The sequence below is a fragment of the Cyprinodon tularosa genome, unplaced genomic scaffold (assembly GCF_016077235.1).
Source record: "Cyprinodon tularosa strain WSP-4 unplaced genomic scaffold, ASM1607723v1 ctg83, whole genome shotgun sequence".
NCBI lineage: Eukaryota > Metazoa > Chordata > Actinopteri > Cyprinodontiformes > Cyprinodontidae > Cyprinodon > Cyprinodon tularosa.
The window spans coordinates 1,130,037-1,154,593 of NW_024039596.1; the positions used below are offsets into that span (position 1 = coordinate 1,130,037).

The 24,557-nt window shown below is 38.6% G+C and overlaps 1 protein-coding gene across 8 annotated transcripts in view; it reads left to right on the forward strand.

Annotated features, from left to right (window-relative positions):
• The window catches only part of syngap1b (synaptic Ras GTPase activating protein 1b), a 338,065-nt gene that overhangs the window by 127,962 nt on the left and 185,546 nt on the right, over positions 1-24,557 (forward strand). The window lies entirely within an intron of this gene.

A 24,557-nucleotide genomic window follows, 5' to 3' on the forward strand; every position in this document is an offset into this window, starting at 1 on the left:
TTGGAAGGACTGATTCAATGTAGTAAAGACTGAAGGGAGGGGATAAACATTCAGGTTTTAACGAAAGGATTTTAATCAAAGACACAATTAATGTATGTAAATAATTAATCTGTATCAAGTTTTTGTATGAGGAGTTCATTGGGACCCCCAGGAACTTGGGGCCTTGGGTAATCCTTAGTCTTGTGTAATGGTATATCAACTCCTGATCCTGGCCAGAGCTGGATACCGTTCTGAATTTGGAAAAGATGCTTCACTTCTTCACAAACTTATTATTTCTGACAAAAACACAAACACACACCAACATCACTGTATCATATCCCATTACTTTCCCTGTTGTAAATGTCTAACCTTTACAGACAAAAAAAAAAAAAGTCATTTATTGAACTTTTTTGATCTGACATTGGAGGAATTTACCTCTGCTTTAGCCTATCCCCTTGCAAAAGCATTGGGCTGCCTTTGTGGGGCGCCTGGGGAGCAGTGTGGGTTTAGGGGTATTTCCTCAGTGACCCAGAGTAGCAGTCTGTGGAACTCAAACTACAATAACAAACTCAGGATTTCAAGCTCTCTGTCCCAACCACTAGGCCGCCACTCCCTCAAATAACTATATAACTTTAGTCAAAAAAGGTAGATCAGTGATAATTCCTTGGTCTGCACTTAATTTGGTCTTTGCAGGGAAGAGAACAGGATAATCATACATTCACCTCAGCTCAATCGCAAATCTTAATTAGTCTTTCAGGTTTTTTCCTTATTTCTTCAAACTTTATTTGAAAACAATTTATTCAAATTTCACTTTTCAGAGTTCCGTTCTTTTTAAAATTAAGTGTTGGAGATCACATTCTCTTCACTCACCCAATAAAAACAATTTCTCTTTGCTCACTCATCATACCAGAGTGAAAAACCCGCCCTAAGAAGTGAAGAGAATGTTATCTATAACACTCGATTTGAAAAAGAAAAAATTAAAAAAATATTAGTAGAAAATATCAAATGGAAAAATATAGAATTAAATACAATAAAGAAATAAAAAATTAAAGGTGGAGAAAATCAACTTGAAAACAAAAAGATAAAAAATGTAAACAATGATTTAAACATACAATTTACAATACAAGTCATTAAAAAGTCCACTTCTTGTTTTGAAAAAAAGCAAAACTCCTGTATTTTACAGTAAAGAGAAACAATTAAAAATAAAATGTTTTATAGTTTTTTAGAGTTTTGAAATTCCCTCCTGAAAACCCTCAGAGGTTTCCCCTGATAACATGGACTCTGTGCCTTTATACATGATGTGATGTGTGATATTTGGACAGAAACTGCACAACTTCTTCCTACTTGAAACATCAAAATCATGGGAATAGTTTGAATGGAATAGTTTCTGCATTTATAAACACTAATGAAATTGGCGGCATTCTTACTTTCCCAAAATATCTTGCTTTTGAAGAAAGGATGTTGATGAAAAGTAGAAATTGCGGATTAGCCTGCAGGTGGATCCGGACTGCGATCTGCTAATCCGTGACCTCTGATATAGCGTAATGTAAATGACATGTGGAGGGCCCGAGCAGATCTCTGGCAGAAGTTTAGTGTGCTTTTTCTTTTTTTCTTTTTATTGTATACACTTAAATCCAGGCTGTCGTTGGCCACTGAGGACACCACAAAGACAATGTCTTGCTAGGATGCCGGTTTGTTAGTTTTCCCAGCTGCTGCCTTTCTGACATTTATCTGAATTTCCTCAGAAGTTGCTTCAGGTTTGTTTCATTTTTTAATTTCCTGCTTTTTAACTTGGTAATGAAAAGCTAGAGTGATATATAAAGACAAATATATGTATATATTTTTTTCTTCATATTTTTATAGCAGTTGTTCACAAACTGCGAGTTAGGGACAGTGTTATTGCAGAGGAGCCTTGGTAGAAATGATTTGAATGAATGATCCATTTACAGTTATTATACATTCATTACATTGAAGAATTCTGTTACACGGTAAAATAAATTCTAAAAAAAGAAAAAACAAACAAACTTTTTCAATTTAAAGCTGGTTCTTGCTATGTTATTGCAATATTTAATTTACGGCAGTTCTTTTTGTTCAATATCACTTCTGTTCTGGTAGGTTTGGTTGCTTGTAATAGGTCAGTTCCCTGGCTTTAAAAAGTGCTTTTTGTGTATTTTGAACCTTTTCTCTTTCTGTATTTAGAAAAGCTCCCAGCAGTTATTCACAACCAAACAAAGAGAAAAGATATTTTTATCTTTGAGCTCAAAGCATTTGTGTTCCTGTTTTTCATACCTTTTATCAATGGATATACATGGTGAGGTTTTTTAGAGTTCTTTTAGGTCAGTTCTTCTTTCATTCTCTCCACCCCTTCATGTTTTTTCACCTTTTGAATCTTTTAAAAATGGACCCTCTGTTTGTTGTGCCTTACTCCGTCTCTCCGGCCCGTCTACAAATGTCTTTCACCAGACACCTCTTTGTCTCTTTCAGCTATTTTTGGGCTCTCCCCCGCGTCATCCTCTTTCTGTGACTGAACCGGCACTGCTGACTCTTTGTAGAGTGCTGATTCAACAGGATAAATATTCCCCTTAGTAGATGTATGAGTGGCTGTCTGGCCTCAGAGAAGCCACACGGTGACACATTTGTTGACACGGTCCCTCTGCATTCTGACACATGCTGACATAGCAATGCCAGTTTAGATTACCCATGTACATGGGTGTTATGAAAACAGTCACATACAGCTGTGGAAAAACTAGGACACCAGATTAGATATTGAGTTATTTTAAAACTGATGTTCACCTACTGGTATCTAAATGTGTTTTTGTTTTTTTTGTCTTCAATAAAGGACATAATCAACTAGATTTTGCTTCAACAACAAAATAGTTAGTCAGAGGATCCTTCTAATAGCTACTGTTGCCCTTTGGCTGAAATGCCTTGAGTAGGACAGTTTTTGTAACCTGACTCCGCCAGATGGATTTGCTCCCCATATCCATTTGGAAACCTTTCGTTGAAGTAATTTTGGGAAGGGGCGAAAATATACAAGAGGCTGATATGACCTTTTCTTATGGTGCATTCACACCGAAAAAGATTTGTTACACCCAGAGCTAAAAATAGACATTTTATCCATATTTAGAGGATGACTGCAAGGCGAAGTGAATCGAACGATGTGATTCTAGCATGGCGACGAATTGGAACCTCAGGATTCTATGCTCTAACCAGTAGGCCGCCACTCCCCATAACTCTCTGCATTTAACCCTGTTGACTGTGGGGTTACGGGTCTTTGCTCAGGGACCCAGAGTGGCAGGCTGTGGGAGTGGGGCTCGAACTCTGAACCTCAGGATTCAAAGCTCTATGCCCTAACCACCAGGCCGCCACTCCCCTTACTATACAATAATACATTCAGGCTATAGCTCTTTTATCTTTCTCATTTGTTTTGATTCATCTCAAACAGGACTGTTGTTTAAAACCATTTTGTTCCCACCCTTCTTAGGGGGTGAATGACTGTCACAATTCAATTTTTTCTTTTGGCTGTTTCCATTTGTTTGTCAATGGCACAATGTGTTCCCATTTATTTTGTTTAGTCTAATAATTTTCCAAAGGTAATGATTTGAAAGACAGGAATATAATTTTAGTAAAACCCATTTTCAGAGGATTTTGTTTTTATTTATTTTGCTCAAATTAAAATAAAATACAAAAAAAATATATTTTTGTAAATATAAAGTGTCTTCTACAAATTTTGCTCATTTCAGGTCTGCAAGAAAGTTTGATGTTAATGGAAGAAAAGTTGAGTGGTGATAAAGCACTACTCTGCTTAGAAAGTTATTCTGGTACTGGGGACAAAGAACCTTAGAATACTCCTGATTGTTGTTCCAAAAATATCAATTTAAAGACTGAATGTTTTTCCATTACTGTCACAAGCAATTAGCATATTTTGTAAATAAAAGAAAATGGCAATCCAGGCATGCAAATAAAACAACTGGTTTTGAGGACCCAAATGCAGAGGCGAGGAAGCAGAGCCGAGCTCTTCTAGCTTTGATGAAGGTAACAGAAGCTTGAATCCAAAAATAACAACAACATAAAAATGCAAAACAAACAATAACCATGAAGACATCAGGGACAACAAGCCTGAGGAGCGAGGAAAAGACGAGGAACCAGCACTGAGGAACTGCACAGAGTTTATATGGGAGACTGAACTAAGACAGGACTGATGAGCTGATTAGGAGCAGGTGTGAAGTAGAGACTGACACGGGAGTGGATTTTCACTCCTGTCCCGTCCCACTGCCACAGAAAAAAATGGTGTCCCGTCCCGATCCCGGGCCAGAGTAGGAATCTAAATCATGTCCTGTCCCACTCCTGGTGAAATTACTCCCACTCCCATCCCGCTCCCATTCAGAATGACTCCCGCTCCTGCACCACTCCCATTCTTGTTGTTTTTGAGCGCGGGTGAAAAACTCAGAGCGGAAGTTACTATTGGTTTGCTCCCGCTCCCGTCTGCTCCCGTTAATGTTTAATCCTGTACCGTCCCAATCCCGTGATCGTTACTAATACTGACTCCCATCCCACGGGAATCCCACGGGAATCCCACGGGAATCCCGTGACCCATGGGATTCCCGAAAAAATGTCAGTCTCTAGTGTGAAGAGAGGATTCTAGAAGGGAGCTAGGGAAAAGGAGACCAACACTAGAGGGCAGCAGAGGGCAACAAAGAATAACCTAAGAACACAAATATATCCAGAAAACCCAACAAAATAGGAATTAAACCAATAAGAAAAGGAGAAAATTAAAACTGAATACTCAAAAGAAACCTTAACAGAACCAAGACCATGACAAAAAGTTCAGTTTTGAGAGGAACTTTACTGTTTTTTTTTCAATTGTTGTTTTTTTCTATACTTTTTTGAGTAAATTTTTTTTTTTACAGATTTTATGTTGAAAAAAAAAATAAAGCATAAAATGCGTGGGGTAGAAATTAGGGACAGTGGGGAAAAAAGAGAAAGAAAAATCTAATAAAAGAGCAAAGTTACCCTAAAAACCAAAGGTTCTTTTCTAGATTGCATTTGGTTTTTATTTTAAATGGGGAAAAAAATCTTCCATATATATTCTGCTTCCCCTACTGTCATCTCCTCCTATTTTTCACTATAAAACTATTTAGTCATGAGGTGTCAGCGAATCAAAAATCCATACAACTGGATAAGGACAGTCATCTCCGGGAGGAAATCTGAAGGTTGTCCAGATTCATTCTGCAGCAGAAAAAAAGGAGTTATGAGCTGCTAGATTTTTCTGCCTCACAGGTTACCAGAATATTATTGGCAGAGACACCCTGCCTCAAAACAACTTTCTTCTTTCCAGGTTTCATCTTAGTGGCCTCTTCTTGTCACATAAATGTAATCCTTAAACCAAGTGAAAAACATTCAAACCACACATTTCCCTCTATGTCTGGAAAAATAGAGCATTTTTCCATCACACAGTGCCAAACCCATCCATCCATCCATCCATCCATAGTGCAGCCTATGGGAGGACAGGTCGCCACTCTGTCTCAGGGTGCCAAACCCATCACAGAATTCAAATTCAAGTGCTTCTCTTGTGGGTACCACAGGTATACAGACGACAAAGAGCTGTACATTACACTATAAACCTACTCAGCCCTGGATAAATTCAGAGAAGAAAAGTCAACGCACAAATCAACGCATTGTTTTTCCAGTGTAGTCCTGTTTCTCTGACTGTGACTGACTGGATGTGCTCTTTTCATCCGCTGACATGGGAGCTGGCTCTTTCCAGCAATGTTTCCTGTACGGGGAAACATTTTACAGTTGCTTTTTGTATCTCTGCTTCTGTCTCCTTGAGCCCCAGTCGGCCTCAGGAGATGGCCGCTCACACTGAGCGTGGTTCTGCTGGAGGTTTCTTCCTGTTAAAAGGGAGTCTTTCCTCTCCACTGTCACCACGAGCATGCTTAGTGTGAGGGATTGTCAATTAGTCGATGCAATCAACTGGATTTCCTTAGATAGAAAACTTTTAATCTATCTGACTGTATGATCTGGTGAACTGTAAAGTGCCTTGAGATGACATGTGTTGTGAATTGGCGCTATAGAAATGAACTGAATTGAATTGAATATATGTCCAACAATATTCCTCAGCTGAAACAAACCAAAACTGAATAATTTTTTCACCAAAATGCTGCAGCTGATCCAGAATGCTGCTGCCTGCGTCCTCACTAAAACTAAGGAAGTGGAGAACGTCAGCCCACTTCTAAAGTCCTTCCACTTGGTTCCAGTATCCAACATAATGGACTTTAAAATCCATCTGTTTGTCTATATATTACTGAAAGGCTGAATACATTACAGTCAGGTTGGCAGTGGATCAGCAGCCAGAACTCTCAGGTCTATTGGATCAAATCTACTCTACAGAACCAGAACCAAACATGGAGAAGCAGCTTTTAGTTATTGTTTTCCACTATTCTAGAATAAAGTACCAGAAAACTGCAAAATAGATAAAACCCCAAGTTGCTTAAAATGAAGATTAAAAGGGATTTGTTTGGAGCGTAATTTAACTGTTACAGTATCTAAACATTATTATTGTTAGGTTAAAAAATGTAGGTTCATAAAAGAAGGACTGAATACACAGTAAGGGGAAAGAGCCAAACTCAACACTCCAACTCTCTCTCCCCCTGACCTCCTCTGCAGAGCGCTTTTATTAACAGAACATAACACATGGTTACAAAACAGAGTATTGTTCTGAAAGGACAATTGATCAGGTCATAAGACAGGATGCTCTACTGACTGAATCACAAGGCAGAGCTCTCCTCCTGATTGAATCATAAGACAGAGTGAAGCATCTAATTCCTCCAATGCTTTATATGTACATACATTAATTTTTATAATCATCATTGAATAAACCTAACAATTATCACGTTTCACCAACTTTTATTTAATTTTTTCTTAAGTCATGTGATCTTTTTTTTATATATATATAATAATCTTATTTTAGATATTAATTTTTGAAATGGTTAAAATCTTTTTCTTTATGCCAGTTTAATGTACTTTCCTTTTTTTAATCATGTACATCACTTTGAGTTGTTACGCTAATAAAATGTGCTGGATGAATAAATTTGCCTTGCTTTGCCTCAAGCATTAAGATGAGGTTACGCACAACAATTTTCGACACACGATTTAAAGTAAATTGTAGTCAAATTCAGAGACAAGGCAGTGACTTTAGTAGTTCTGACACTCAGCTTAATGCTTTCCTTCCTGCTGTATCTCTATTTGATATTTTCCATCCTCTGAAAGGATGTTTTCCCAGGATCTCTTGATTCTGTCCAAATATTTCGTTCTGTTTCTCCTCTTTATTAAAACATATTTTTAGTTAGAAATGCGATATTTGTTGCAAAAGAAAGACAGAATTAAAAAACAGTTAAAGTCCAGTGGATTGTTTTTAAACTTTTTTTGGAATGACCATGAATGAACATGACAGGATTATTTCAGCAGCCGATAACCGATGAAGTAAAAAGAACGTTTTTTGTTGATTTCTCTAAAAATTCCTCCTATGTTTATAAACTGTTGCAGTTCTAAAATATTGTTTCTAGTTTTTTATATTTACCGTGTTTTAGATCAGTTTTAGTTTCTATAACATTTGTTAAAGAAACCAGCGCGTAACTAATCTTGTTTTTATATTGCAGCTTAGAGTGTTAGAATCCTGTAAAAACCAAACCTAATATTGCATTTTCCAGAACAGACTAAGTAATCATAATTTAAAGACTACTCCAGCTAATTCCCATGTGTTGGGTGAACATTTATCTGTAATTGATGTTAAACTGCAGGATTTCGTGAATCTAAAAGGTATCAGGTTTAATTTTTTTCTCCTGCCTTGCTTATTAACCTCTTCACAATAAGATTGTTAAACCCCATTAAAGGATGCGGTTCTCAGTGTTTTGTGTTTAAATTGTAAATCGACTTTTTAATTTTTTTTTTTTTTCAGAAAGAACCTCATTATGTTTCAGCATCAGCTGAAGGGAGAAAAGAAAAGTATAAAAAGACTGAACAGTTTTTGAGTTTTCGACAAAAGCAGTTTAAGCTCTTGGGTTTATCTTTCTGTTTTGTCCTTGAAAAGCTTTCCTAACATTGATTACTTAAACAAGAGAGCAACAAACAAAAGGGTTCAATTGTGTGGCAGTGGCTGAATAGGAAATGTCTTCTCTGCATCGAATACCTCATATCTATGGAAGAGTCCTCGGCAGTATCTAGACCCACAGCTAGTTCCTGATTGTCCCTCTTGCGTTGTGGCGTGGAATAACATGGTGCAGACCACGCTTGGAAATTTGGCATACATCAAGAATGTCTGCGACAAGCTCACTGTGACACACTGCTGCGAGAGTATACACTAGGGGTGTAAATCACACCCATCATGGCGATTCGATTCAGTATCGATTTCCTGACCCAACGATTCGATTATTTTCGATACTCAAGATTACACTTTTTTTTTTTTTTAGACCTTACAGGCTAAACAAAGTTTCAAGTTTGAAATAAATAAATAAAAGCTGTAATATCGTTATGCTTTTTTTTTTTTTTTAGAAACAAAAGCAAATAACAGAAGTAGAAAAGTTGCTTAAAAAAATACTGCAAAAATACTGCAGAAAATCAGTGCAATGAGTGCAATTCAATACCTCGGCTCCAGACGTCCCGCCCCCTCCACAGACGCTCCGCTGCTCCTCTCCCAAATTGTAGCTGACCGCAGACAGTGCCGCAGACAGGAGGCCGGCTTGTTTTGTTTTTTATGACCGAAATTGCGGAAAACAACTTGTGAAGTTTGACCCGCTAGAAGAGCGAGGTGCGTGAGAACGCTGGGATGCTTTTTCCACCAGGATCTCCGCTCTCTTTGGCCCTCATGTCCCTCCGTCGTCGGACTAAACTCGCCCCCACTTCCTCACCGCCTCAGCCATATCTAGACCCACAGTGTGTAGCTCAGACCACGCTTCAATATTGAGCATAAATCAAAAATGTCTATGTCAAACTTACTGCAACACACTGCTGTAAGAGTATAACCAGGAAGCGAGGTAGGAGGGCAAAATAGGTTTAGCGCCACCGCAGCACGGGAGGGAGAATTACGCCCAGGAGCAAATGGATAAAAATAGACCGGAGGAAAAAAAAAAAAAGCATGAATCGATTATCTTGCGGACGTATCGATGCATCGGATCGTCGGCTGTTGGACCGATGCATCGATACAAAACGATTATTATTTACACCCGAATGTGTACACAGCACTTTACACCTAAGGGCAAATTAGAGGCATTGATTATCCTAACATTCATGTTTTGGACTGTGGAAGGAAAGCCAGAGTACCCAGAAGGAACCAACGCATGCAGAGGGAGAACATGCAAAATCCTTTCGGAAAGACTGGGGGTCAAGAATCAAACACAGGACTTTCTTGTTAAGGCAATAGTGCTAAAAACTGCACCACCATGCAGCCCTTTGTACTAACATGATAGTTTTAGGTTGGAAGGATCTTCTGAAGTTGTCTTTCTTGATCAAGATGTGGAGAAACCTTTGACTAAAGGAACTTTGTTGTTGTTAAACAGGCCTCTGAAGAATGTGCTCACAGTTGTACATGATGTTCTTAATTTAATGAATACATGCTCAAAATAAAAGATAGAGGCAAAAATCCTTTCAGTTGCACAGCTTCCAACACAAGTGGTAAAAAAAGAAAAAGTAGTATCAGAATCAAGCTGTTCAGCAGCTTAATATTAATATATATTATAAATTATTTAGATATAATTTATTTGGCTTTCATGTTTCCTTTGCTGGCAGCAGCTACCTAAATATAATATCATCCTTTACTATAACCTTTTACTTTTTTGCCTTTATTTAAAAGTATACAGGTGGATCATCTAAATAAGTGGTCCTCCTAACTGTCAATCATTCTGGTGATATGTTTACGTAACACTGTCCTATGTGATCGTCCGGTTAGCTATCTTTTTCTTCGCATGCGCACTTTCAGGCGTATATCCGTGATGAGCTACGGTTTCAGACAGTCATTGAAGATCACCTTTCTCACCACGGTTCTTTGAAAATGGCCGAGGGTCGTAAGGGAAAATGTGTCTACGAAGTGTATGAGAAGAAAAGAAAGGCTTCAGAAGAGGCAGATATATCCCAGAATGCTTTGCACGGAGATCTCTCCTCACAGCTGTATGAGCTATGAGAACAGCACATTTTAAACAGGGCGTGCACAAGGAGAAATGGGCTTGTGCACCCTCTCGCACGTGGATTTTTAAAAAGCGGATAGGGCGGGTCTTTTAAAAAAAATCCTCCAAAATACCTTTAATTTAAATCCAAAGTTATCTCCTGTTTTTTTGACACATTCACAGTCTTTCGCTTTTGTGAATATTTGTTCACTATTTGTTCTGTGAAATTATGTGCCTTATCTTCAATTGTGCTTTTTTTTATGCCCATTAGCCCATTTAATCAAGATGACAGCCGTGCTACTTAAAATGAAACCAGGAAAAATATGAGAGAAGCCATGAAATTAAAATGCCATTGATCCTCCATCCCCACTGACAGTACATGGAGCACAAGGCAGCTAATCTTGTGCTGCAAATTTACATTTATCTCTGACCTTTAAATCTGTCTCTAATGTAAATTTAAATTGCAATAGCAACTTGCACGCTTAGTGTCTTTCTTAAGTCAACCTTTTAAATACCTGCCAGTGTGAAATGAGTTTGCTTCGTTTAGAATTTACACCCTTTTCAGGGATCAGTTACACTTTTAACTGCAACGAAGAAAATGTTCTGCAGCAACCTAATAACCGCAAGTAAAAGTGATTATAATAATGCATGCATGTATAACTTTATGCTTAACGCTTTTCATTTTCATTAGAGTGATCAAAGAGAAATTGCATCGTTAGCGTGCTGTCACAGTGGCAGGAGAATGCGTCAATGTGAGCTGCAGTGGCAGGCTGATAGTTTATTAACCTTGTGCTCTAGTTGGAGGTAAAATAAGTTTTTTCTCACAAGAAGCTCAGGAAATGTGTTCAGGGAGATTTGCTGAATTGCCGAGCTGTCTTTATTTTACAGCAGGGGATGAATACAGATGTTTTCCTTCTCTGTTCTGCACAGTGTTTGATGGACATAGAGGTAAATGCCTCCTGGAAGGAGAGCTCCAAATGAGCGCTGTGCTTTTCTAAAGGCTGCATGTGTGCTGATCTACTGCATGAGTATCTACCCTCTTTAGTAAACTGCTTCTCACAGAAATGATGCGTACATTGATTATTTTAGGGTTTATGATAGATGTGTTAGTAAGGTCCATCCTGGAATCATAAAAGTTTTTATCATAGAAAAAATTTAAATGCTTTTTGCGACTTTGCAGTATCTTAGCTGTCCCTGGAATTGTGGGTTTCTGGACTGAGATCTGCTGTTTTTCCAGGTATCTGTTGGAGCTACTTCTTTACTACAGGGGTATGGGTCAGACCAGCATACCCATAGTCAATACCCGTTTATCCCTTTAGTTTTGTATGAAGAATAAACTTTAAACTACCTCAGTGGGCGTATATCCCTTTAGTCATGTACAAAAAAACAATTTAATTACTTACTTTTTGGTGTTTTTTTGATGTACACTCAAGCACACTGGCGATCTAACCTTAAATTGTTTTATTTTGTACATGGCTAAAGGGATAAATGCCCGTTAAGGTAGTTTAAAGTCTATTTTTTGTACAAAACTAAAGGGTTAAATGAAAATCGTTGATCTCTTACGCATGCGTCTTGACTATAGTTATGCTGGTCTGATGGGGTATGCTCATCTGACAACGGCCCTGATTGCTCCAACGACTTCGAGCGCTACTGTTGCCTTCACCTTCTAAGCTCTCAGGAAGGGGGACGTGGGGACATAAAAAAGGATAGATAGATAGATAGATAGATAGATAGATAGATAGATAGATAGATAGATAGATAGATAGATAGATAGATAGATAGATAGATAGATAGATAGATAGATAGATAGATAGATAGATAGATAGATAGATAGATATAGTTGAATTAATTATTGCATTTTGAAATGCATATTATCTGTGTAGTCCAGCATATACTGTATAGTATAATGTGCTCTTTTATTTGTTTTTTGTTTTCAAGGAACCCAGAGATTTTTTTAAATCAAAGGCCCATAGTAGTCCCTCATTCTTGGTCCATGAGGCCTGGTCTGGTCATCCTTTGGACCCCTTCACATCTAAATTTATATTTATGCCATAAAAAAGGTTGCCATAAATTACTAGACCTGTACTAAATGTGTGATAAATGGCATTGGGAGAATACAAATGTCATCTCTGCTGTATGTGTAATACAAACGTTTGTTGCATATTTGCAACAATAGGCATGAAGGGGTCAATTGAAAGAAGTAGAAAAAAGGACAGCGGAGGAGGGAAGTTTGTCCTTATGTCCTAAACAAGCTTACGCCTTTAACTGTGAAAATTCCTTATCACAATCTTGGCTTCTGAGTCAGATTCCATAATTGTTTTAAGCCTTTTTTCTTTAAATATAAATACTTTTTCATACAGTATATATTTATATATCTTGGCAGGTAAATACACTCAACTTTTTATTAGAGGAACTCAAAGATCTAAAACTTTTTCCACATACACTGTATAACAATTTCCCTCAAATAATGTTCACAAATCAGTCTAAATGTGTGATAGTCAGCATTTATCCTTTGCTGAGATAATCCATCCCAAATGTCTTTGCCGAAGTCGACAGGAAAGGTTTCTGCTCTGAACACACAAGACCGTGAACGGACAAAGTACCCGGATGTCTTTCGGACCCATCCCTTTTTACCCAGCATGCATCATAGCAGACTTTTCCCTCCTCGAGACCCACATGTGGGTTGCTGCTTTCCTTCTTTACAGGTTAATTAAATGTTTGCTTTTGTTAACCAAAGATTAGCTTTAGCGGTTGTCGACCCGGCAACCGACAGGCAATTAGTACGGGATGAGAGCAGTTACACACACACAACTGGTATATTTTTAATCAACCTGAAAAGATAAGCTAAATCGCTCCTTTTTGATTTTCATCACAACTCTTGATGCAACATTTTAGATCAGCTGGAGGATTTTTACTGAATTAGTAATACTCAAAGAAAATGAATTAATGCAACAGTCCTGTCTTGAGAAAACTAATTCATGGGATATATTACTGTGATTTTGGAGAATATTTTAAAGGTTAAAAAAGGATGTCCAAGCTTCCCCATCTAGATCTATTGGAAATCCTGGTTGAAGATAACATCAGGGATTTTTTCATATTTTCTGGATAAAAAATGTGCTTCTTAGCAAGTGACTAAACAGTGTTTCTTTAGATGTCCAGGCTCAAAATGAAACTTTCCATCTTGTTGAAAAGTCATGCAAAAATTAAAATGTACTAGTAGTTCAGATCATGAACTTTCATCAGAGTATCTGAATGTCTGCTCCATGAAATAGATGATTATATTCAGTCATTTTTTTAGGAAAGGATATATTTCAGAATCTTCTCACCACCTGCTCGATATCCTACCTAAACGTGTTTGCTTGCAGCTGGCATTTCTCGGTTATATCACAGTCCAGTCTTATAAGCATAATTTATTTCAATTTTTATGCAGAGTGATATGTAAATGAGATGATTGCATAACTTGAAATGTCTTTCTGAGCTATGAACCCCGTGGGCAGGTGTGATGTAGCGGTCAGCTACACTATATTGCCAAAAGTATTTGCTCACCTGCCTTGACTCACATATGAGCTTAAGTGACATCCCGTTCCTAATCCATAGGGTTCAATATGACATCGGTCCACCCTTTGCAGCTAGAACAGCTTCAACTCTTCTGGGAAGGCTGTCCACAAGGTTTAGGAGTGTGTTTATGGGAATTTTTGACCATTCTTCCAGAAGCGCATTTGTGAGGTTGCACACTGATGTTGGACGAGAAGGCCTGGCTCTCAGTCTCCGCTCTAATTCATCCCAAAGGTGTTCTATCGGGTTGAGGTCAGGACTCTGTGCAGGCCAGTCAAGTTCATCCACACCAGACTCTGTCATCCATGTCTTTATGGACCTTGCTTTGTGCACTGGTGCACAGTCATGTTTGAAGAGGAAGGGGCCAGCTCCAAACTGTTCCCACAAAGTTGGGAGCATGGAATTGTCCAAAATGTCTTGGTATGCTGAAGCATTCAGAGTTCCTTTCACTGGAACTAAGGGGCCAAGCCCAGCTCCTGAAAAACAACCCCACACCATAATCCCCCCTCCACCAAACTTTACACTTGGCACAATGCAGTCAGACAAGTACCGTTCTCCTGGCAACCGCCAAACCCAGACCCGTCCATCAGATTGCCAGATGGAGAAGCGCGATTCGTCACTCCAGAGAACGCGTCTCCACTGCTCTAGAGTCCAGTGGCGGCGTGCTTTACACCACCGCATCCGACGCTTTGCATTGCACTTGGTGATGTATGGCTTGGATGCAGCTGCTCGACCATGGAAACCCATTCCATGAAGCTCTCTGCGCACTGTTCTTGAGCTAATCTGAAGGCCACATGAAGTTTGGAGGTCTGTAGTGATTGACTCTGCAGAAAGTTGGCGACCTCTTCGCACTATGCGCGTCAGCATCCGCTGACCCCGCTCCGTCAGTTTACGTGGCCTACCACTTCGTGGCTGAGTTGCTGTCGTTCCCAAACACTTCCATTTTCTTATAATACAGCTGACAGTTGACTGTGGAATATTTAGGAGCGAGGAAATTTCACGACTGGATTTGTTGCACAGGTGGCATCCTATCACAGTTCCACGCTGGAATTCACTGAGCTCCTGAGAGCGACCCATTCTTTCACAAATGTTTGTAAAAACAGTCTGCATGCCTAGGTGCTTGAATTTATACACCTGTGGCCATGGAAGTGATTGGAACACCTGATTCCAATAATTTGGATGGGTGAGCAAATACTTTTGGCAATATAGTGTATATCATCCTGCCTTATTAACATGCATAGATGGACAAAGAGCAGATAAATCAAACAAGTCTTGTCTTGATTTAGGAGACAGCCAGCCAGCCACTGGCTCTGCACACACGGAGATCTTCAGTTTTTCCAGCGCTTCAACTGTTGACCAGATTTGGGAGTTGTAGTTGGTGTTTTTTTGCACTCAGATAGTGAATCCTGTGAGTTTTTCATCAGGTCAGAGTTGCACTGCAGAAACGATCTAGAAATAAGTAAACATTTCTTAAATTAAGTGTATTCACCCTTAATTTGAGTAGGTAAATGAGCTAGTTTGCCAATGGAATGAGTAATTTCACTCTTAAAATAAGATAATTAGATAATATGGACTTGAAATAAGACGATGCAATTGTGTTTTCTTATTTTAAATCTAAATTGTCTGGTTCCATTGGCAAAATGTCTCTTTTATCTCCTCAATTCAAGAACCAATGCACTTATTTTAAGAAAAAATGACTTGTCTAGATTTAGACTTTTTGCATCTTGACTTTGACTTGATTTTTATGAAAATGTTTCAACATCTATCCAGGAGTCTGTGTTAGTTCTGTCAGCTTGGGCCACAGCAATCTATAGTTTTCTCTTAAGCTTGTCATTTGGTCCCATGTAGGCTGGCTGCTGAATTTGGACACGGATGTTACCGTTGTGAATGTCTGTAGTTGCCGAAACATGAGTTGCACTGAGATGGCTTTTAAGTATGAATACCCCCATTGTATATACACTCACCGGCCACTTTATTAGGTACCCCATGCTAGTAATGGGTTGGACCCCCTTTTGCCTTCAGAACTGCCTCAATTCTTGGTGGCATAGATTCAACAAGGTGCTGGAAGCATTCCTCAGGGAGTTTGGTCCATATTGACATGATGGCATCACACAGTTGCCGCAGATTTGTGGCTGCACATCCATGATGTGAATCTCCCGTTCCACCACATCCCAAACATGCTTTATTGGATTGAGATCTTGTGACTGTGGAGGCCATTTGAGTACAGTGAACTCATTGTCATGTTCAAGAGACCAGTCTGAGATGATTCCAGCTTTATGACATGGCACATTATCCTGCTGAAAGTTGGGTACATTGTGGTCATAAAGGGATGGACATGGTCAGCAACAATACTCAGGTAGGCTGGGTGGATGTTTTTTCTTTTTCGGACCATTCTCTGTAAACCCTAGAGATGGTTGTGCATGAAAATCCCAGTAGATCAGACGTTTCTGAAATACTCAGACCAGCCCTTCTGGCACCAACAATCATGCCACGTTCAAAGTCACTCAAATTACCTTTCTTCCCTATACTGATGCTCGGTTTGAACTGCAGGAGATTGTCTTGACCATGTCTACATGCCTAAATGCACTGAGTTGCCGCCATGTGATTGGCTGCTTAGAAATTAAGTGTTAGCGAGCAGTTGGACAGGTGTACCTTATAAAGTGGCCGGTGAGTGTATATATTTATTCAGAACATACAATGGTGTTTTTCTTATTTTTGAAGCCTAAAATGAATACCCCTGTTGGACCACCAATGCAATGAATACAAAGATCCCTGCTCTGGACTTTAGCAAGTATAAAAAACTAAAATTACTATGTAAGAACGCCCCATTCCAGGAAGCACCTAAAATAACCAAGCTGTGCCTGCACTGTAAACCAACGGCCACTTTTTTCATCAAGGGTGATGTGAGGCAGAGCATGATACTTATGCCATAAACTGTGCTTTTTGGCCTCAGTACATCTCAGACTCGCAGTTGCCTTGTTACTGTTCCCATTTGCAGCGTTCAGTTGAATCAAATACTTCTTCTCACTCGGGGGGAGAAAAAGTACCAAACTGTACCTTAAAGAGTACAAAGCCTTGTCAACGTATTACTACTGTACCCTCAACAGAAGGTATTTATCTGTTGTCATGGTCTTGGTTCTGTTGTTCTTTACTTTGCTCCTTGTTTTCTAGTTTTATTGGTTTAATTCCAGTTTTGTTGTAATTTCTAGATTTATGTAAGTTCTCATGTTTTTCTGATGCCCTATGTTGCCCTCATGTGTGTGTGTGTGTTCCTTTCCCCTTGGCTCCCTCGTTGTCTCCTCTCATACCTGCTCCTTGTCAGCTCGTTAGCCCTCCCTTTGTCTCTGTCAGCCATATATGCTCTCCCTCTGCTCTCACTTTTTGTTGGTTCCTTGTCTTTGATGTCTTCCCATGCTGTGGTCTACGTTCCTCGTCTCTCCCTGGCTCCTGGTGTTTGGTTTTCCTTTGATGTCTCCATGGTTCTGGTCTGTGTTTCATTATTAGTTGGATTTTTTGTTTCCTGCCTTTGTTAAACAGTTTCCTTTAATTAAATCCACAAGACATCTTCTCAGCCTCTCTGCCTCTGCATTTGGGTCTTCCAAACCACAACCAAACCCTGACATCTGTACCCCATAGTTTAGATTTTTACCTTTGCTGAGAATCTTGTACCCTATTTGAAAAGTAAAAAACATCAATAAATTCATCCATTCATCTTCGCTGCTTTGTCAGGCTCATGGTGGGCCTGGTTCCTATCTCCAGCATTCTATGGGCAAAAGGCAGGGTACACCCTGGACAGGTCACCTGCAACACAGAGACACACAACCGTGCACACACACTCACAGGACACTTTAGAGTTTCCAATAAACCTAACATTCATGTTTTTGGACTGTGGGAGGAAGCCGGAATACCCGGAGAGAACACAAACATGCACAGGGAGAACATGCAAACTCCAGGCAGAAAGACTTTGCTGTAAGGCAACAGTGCTACAAACTGCACCATGATTTATTTTTGTAGAACATATTGATACCCACGGAGTGCTAAAAGCATTTCTGCCTATAACAGACGTTAATGGGCTTAAAAAAATAAGATATTGAACTTTTAAGCCCCTTTGAAAGGGTTGAGCACTAAAACCATAATGATTTTACAGTTTTTGAACCATGAAAAATATTATAAACCTGTCAGTAGGTCTTTCAGCTGTTTTATTTGCTTAGAGGAATAAAACTTTCACTTTAGCTGTTATACAGTGGAAAAAATCTAAATCTAGATAAGTCATTTTTTTCTTAAAATAAGTGCATTGCTTCTTGAATTGAGGAGATAAAAGAGACATTTTGCCAATGGAGCAAGACAATTTAGATTTAAAATAAGAAAACAAAATTGCATTGTCTTATTTTAAGTACATATTATCTAATTATCTTGTTTAAAGAGTAAAAATACTCATTCCATTGGCAAATGATCTCATTTACCTACTCGAATCAAGGGTAAATACATTTAATTTAAGAAATTTTTCCTTATTCTTGATCGTTGTTCCAGTGTAAGGTATAGGATCTGCTTTGTCACATTTATTTAGACCTTGTGTTTCAGAAGAGAGACACCTTTTCCAGATCTCCTATGATTCCCAAAGCTGTTCTTTGCTGCTATAGATTTGGCTTCATAGATACTCTTCCACTGGCTCATTTCCAATGCACATATCTCGTTTGCGACTTTAGACGCTAATTAAATACATCTGAGCAGCTTCACTGCCGGGACGCTGACAAGATGTCAGTTATTGATCTTTGCAGCACATAATTAATATTATACATCCACTGATGAGCTACATCAGGCAAACACAGAGGCTGTTTAGGAGCCAAATAAACACACCATCAGCATCATAGACCCGGGTTAGGAGGCATTTCTTGTCATTCTACCTAATAAACCACCAGTTTTCCCACTTCCTTCAGCTGCAGTTAGATTTCTGACAAGGGATAATATAAAAAGAGGCATGTGGAAAAAGTCTACCCAGAAAACCTTTCTTCTGTATTTGATGAAATAGACAAGAGCTCTTTCTTCTGGCTGTGAAAATACTAGAAGTACATGGTCCTGGGCACCCATATTTTTTCCTCAAATAATACAATTCATTGTCGATTTCAGTAGAATACAGTGGATGGGATGAATATTTCATACCCTGACATTTTTTTTAGGTTTGGTCGCATGCATTTTTAATGTAGAGAGACTTAATATTTGCCAAAGAATGTGAAGGGGAAAAAAAAATGCAAAAAAAGTTAAAACTGATTTATGAATGTTCAAACTGCTTTGCATGGCTTAGAAGAAAAACTACTCTAGTTTTAGATTTTAATTCTTCAAACCTTCCTAACATTTTCTTCATTTATAATTTAAAAACTACTGCTTGGATGTGATAACTGGTAGATTATAAATTAATTTATATGAAGGACATGATAGCAATAACTTTGTTTGGAACGTTTCCCTGACCTACACTCAGGGGCGGATTTAAGAAATTAATTAATTAAGAAATCATGTCGTCTTTTCAACCAAGTTTTGCTGATTGTCTTTGTCCACCTTTTCTCTTTCTCATTCTTTCTTATTTTCTTGCATTTTCGTTTTTAAAGTATTTTTTTTTTTTTTTTTTTTTTTTTTTTTGCATTTTGTCCTTGTCGTTTTTTCTTCTTCCTCTCCATGTTTTCTGTTTTGTCACTTTTCTTGAAATCCTCGTTCTTTTTCCCTTTTGACCGTAAAAACGTATTTGCAAGTGTAGTTGTAAAAAGTATTTAACTATTAACTCCAGTTAAATAAACAGAGAATGGTGGATTTCACTTAATCTGCACTTTATTTTTATCTTTGCAAAGAGAGAACAGTTCATCATACAGTCCTTATTGAATGGTAATCAGCCATGTTCTTATCTGGGCTGCATTCGTTCCCCCTTACTTACAATAATGGAAAGATGTCAAAATCAAAACAAATTACAGTAACATGTTATGAATAAACCTTGAGAAAGAATCTGGTTTGTTATGGGAAGAAGCAATGTCTTGTCTACAAACACCATCCTGCATAGAATGGTGTGGCCTTGAAGGTGAAACAGCCTGATTAAAAACTTTGAAAGTGTGTAAATAGGGTTTCCAGCCGGGTTGGGTCAAAATTAATGTGTGCCCATTTGGTATGGTGGAATATATGTCACAGAACACACGGGCAGGGGAGGCAAATTTAATCTTGGCTCATTCACGATGGGCATGGGCAAGGGTGCATACAATGTTGTGGATTTCACAATATAAACAAAGCTACTCTTCTTTATGGAATAACCCTTCCATCTGCATTGGTAAAAAGGTATTTCTATGGCCAACATGGTTAGAGAAGGGCATACGTACTGTCCAAGATCTATATAGAGATCAAACACTCATGTGTTTTGAGGAACTTAAGCAACAATTTAACTTAACGGACAAAGGGGATTTCTGGAGGTATCTGCAGTTGAGAAGTTCAGTAGGAACTGTTTTTGGTCTAAGATGAGAGAATAAAGACGAAAATCTGTTGCAGGAGTTTTTTAATGCTCCGCCTATTTCACACTTACACTCTGCCTCTGCTTTCTATAACAAAATGTCAAAAACCCAAACAAAAATGTGTGAAAATCTAAGAACTATCTGGCAGAAAGACCTTGATACAGACATTGATGACGCTGTGTGGGAAAATATTATCTCAAACGTGGGAGGGGCTACAAGGGACGCAAGAAATAAACTTATTCACTACAAAATTTTACATAGGTATTATTTTACACCAAGTAAGTTATGTCGAATGGGTTTAATAAAGGATAACAAATGCTGGAAGTGTAATAAAGAGGTTGGCACATTTCTCCATGCATTATGGGAGTGTCCCTTGATAATGCTCTTTTGGAAGGCGGTCTTGAAAAAATTTGAGGACTGGCTTAGTCAACCTCTACCAGAGTCTGCACAATTTTGCCTTTTAGGAGACAAGTCATTGATGCCAGAGTGCATCCCAAAAGCTGAAGGTAGACTAATGATGACAGGTTTTCTAGTAGCAGCCAGAATTATTCTTCGTAAATGGAAGAGCCCACATAGACCAGAAATCAAGGAATGGCTTCAACTTATGCAGCTTATGAGGTCATGATTTCTGGGGTGCAGAAAGAGCCAAGTAAGGCTAGCCAAGCATGGGGATATTTTGACTACAATGTTGGTAAAAATTCTTAAGGGATTTGGGGTGTGATGTATGCTGTGAGTATGAATATGTGCATTGCTATATATATGAATACAGTAGGTAACTGATAAGTGCTGTCATGTTCTGTGTTGCTGCCGATGTTTATGTTTTTGTTGTTGAATGTCATTTGTTTGTAACTGTGTTATAAAAGAACAATAAATAAATAAACTTTAATGAGAAAAAAGAAAGTGTGTAAATAGGATAAATTAATATATGAAATAAGAGAAATCTAAATTTTCCGACCATACAAGTCTTGGAATCAGTAAATTAGTAGTTCCATATTTAATTAAGAGATATCCAAACCCAACGCAAGTTTCATAGTTGGAGCAAAGATTTATGTTATGCCTATGCAGAAGGCAGCACTGGAGTGATGTGAGGCGGAGTGAAGCAAAGGTCATAAATGCGAGGCGAATAGCGAGTTCTTGGTGAAATCAGTGGAGCGAGAACACCACTGACCCTGTGAGGTATGCATATGGAAATTCACAGGGGTTGAAAAAATGTACTTTTGTTTGGATTTGTGTTGCAAAAGGCAATCAGGAACTATATGTGGCATTGATTCCACAGGGAATGAAAGCAGCAGAGCCGATTTTATTATTTTTTTTAAACAAAATGCTGTCAAGAAGTTTGTCATTATCTTTTAAATTTAGTCACAGAAGGATCTTTGTCGTCCCTGCTTCACCTCCAGCATTGAGAATGGCCTTTTGCCACCACCTCTCTACTGCTCTGACACTCTTTTATGCGCTCACATGTAAAGCTGTGTGAGGGACCGAGCCAAAAAATCTGAGAAGTACAGGGAAGTCATTGATGAAAAAAATGGTAACAAATTTATTTAGCAAAAACTAAAGTCCAAACTTCTAACAACACTGGACCCATCAAGGAAAACAAATGACAAAAATCAGTATAATCCAAACCTGACACAGGAAAAGACCTACCTAACTGACACACAAGGGAAACATATATATATATATATATATATATATATATATATATATATATATATATATATATATATATATATATATATATATATATATATATATATATATATACATACACACTGGTTGATCAAACAATTCTGAAACAAGAGGGAAACATAAAATACATTTTCCTAAACAAAACTACAACAAAAGACCAAACTAATCAGCACCATACTAAATCAACCTATGAGGAAGAGGACTTAACTATTAAACTTCCCAAATGTAATTATAGAAAACAAAACAATATAATTGCAGAGTCCAAATAGGCCTCCATGTCAACGAGGAGATCCTTTGCAGCTGGGGCCTCCTTTCCTTTACTGGCATCACTCATGACAGCCTCCCAGGAACTGGCAACTCAAATGAAAAAATATATTAATGTGCAGAAAACCAAGCAAAAAAATAACAAAATGAGTCAACTAAATGTGCACCCAAATAGTTACCCAATTCCAAATTAAAGTAAAAAAAAAAATTAAATAGAGTACAGTAAAATATAGGATTTATTTAATGAAAGAATTACCAGACCATTTGTTGTGTGGTTGCACATGCAGCCATCACAAGCTGTAATCCTCCGATCTAACACTGTGGTTCCTTAACTCCAGAGGGGGTCACAGCTGGCCCCGTCGTCCCCATTCTGGTCATCTCTGCAGGGGTTCTATCTCTGATTCCTGCTGCTTCTGACTGACTTCTGGAATGCCTTCTCATCTAAACTTGGACTCTGCGGAAAGCAGCTGTGATCCAGCTGTATGTCCTGGACTCCCTAACTGGGAATGTATCTGTAGGCACTGCTGGAATCAGAGAGAGCGGCTTCTCAGCTCAGATTTCCAAATTAAATACTGTACCGGGACTCACTCCATAGAATCGGGGTGAAAGCGACAACCAGCAGTCTTGATAACGTACTGGAGCCTTTTACCCGGAATGTTGGCCAGGCAAATTTCTGGCAGATGCCAGGTGAGCAAAAGCACATAAAACTTGCAACATTTTGCCCCTCCAAATACCTCCCGATAGCCTCGTGAGACCATCCTGATCTCGCGAGCTTTCAAGGTTTCACTCGCAGATCAGTCTGGAGACTCTCCGTTAAAGAAAATTTGGAGCAGTTCACCAAACTAACGTCCAATCAGCGTTGGCTTTGAGGCGGGTTGAGGTGTGACGCAACGAGAAGCGCGACAGTTCAGTCTAAAGAACATGGCGTCTTCAGCCGATGAAACTAGCATTAGCGTGGCTATCGAGCAAGTTTTATCGGAATTACAGAGTATTTCTTCACTGACAGAAGAGCAAAACACTGCTCTGGAGGCTTTTCTCAGAGGAAAAGATGTTTTTGCTCTTCTCCCGACTGGTTTCGGCAAGAGTTTGATCTATCAATTGGCTCCTCTTCGTCGTCGCTCTGTTAGTACGTCATATGCTTTATTGATCTGATTGGTTTATTTGGCCCGTCTATCACCAACATAGGCCAATCAGCTAACCAGTATTTTCGCCCCTTCCCAAAATTAGGAGTCAGGTTAACCTCCCGGATCCCATCAACCTCAATTCAACCATCTTGTGACCCCTTGAAGACGTGTTTTATTCTATTCTATTTCATTCTGTTCTATACTATGGATTATGTATTTGGTTTATCTCCACTGATCTGGTCTTTTCAGAAGCCATTGAGTTCCTCTGTTCTATGTGATATATCAAAGTCTTGTACACATGGCCTGAAAAGTTCCCTTATTGAACAAATCTACTCACAGGACACCGTCCATCTCTCATAACCAACTATTTTCTGCACCTCTACTCACTCCCCTTAAATTAAAGACTTTCTATCCCTCAGGCTTGCAATTTCACTCTGTAATGGAGAACAGGCTTTCTTGTTTGTAGTGTAATCTGTGTCTGCATTCACTACGTGTTCATATACGCCCTGAGGCATGCCAGCTTTCTGCCTGTACTGTCTGCAGAGCCTCAATACATGCATTAGAGTTAAGCAGAAAACCCTGGCTATAAATAGTAGAAGAGTCCTGGGTTTATGATGTGAAACCCCCCTTACCAGTTTTAATTAAAGACATCGTCCCATAGGTGGTCCATGAAACAATTTATCCAGGTTCATTCAGTACTGCTTAAAGGGAAGGCCCAGAGCAGATAGAATAGGAGCTTCTGGCTTTTCTAGAACTCATTATTATCGATCACCAGTCAAGGTGCCTCATCGTTTTATATTACGCCTTTTGATGGTTTATTTTTTTAATGCAATCCTCCATGTTGATTGCTGTATTTGAGTTAAAAAGTAGTATGAGAGTTTTTATTTTTTTTTAACACAAAACCTACTCTCCATACACATTTTTTAATGTTTTATGCCTGCAGATTCAATACAACCAGCATTAGTCCATGATCCTTCTCTTCCTTATAGTGTTCCTGAAGATTCTCTCCTACTTGCACATGCATGTTTTTCTGTGTGCTTATGTCAACTTTAGCCACTTTGAGGGTGGAAATCATACACATATATATATATATATATATATATATATAAGAGTAGACTGTCACAGCGCAGAAATTACAGGTGCCATCTTGGGGAATAGAAACTGCCTGTGTTGTCCCACAATGGGTAAATTGTGCTGTTACTGCAGCAAAAGATTACAGTAAAAGTGGTCTCACAAATGTCGAGCTTACAAAGTGCATATAAATAATAGAATAAGGGAAAGAGTTAAAAAAGATATATCCAATC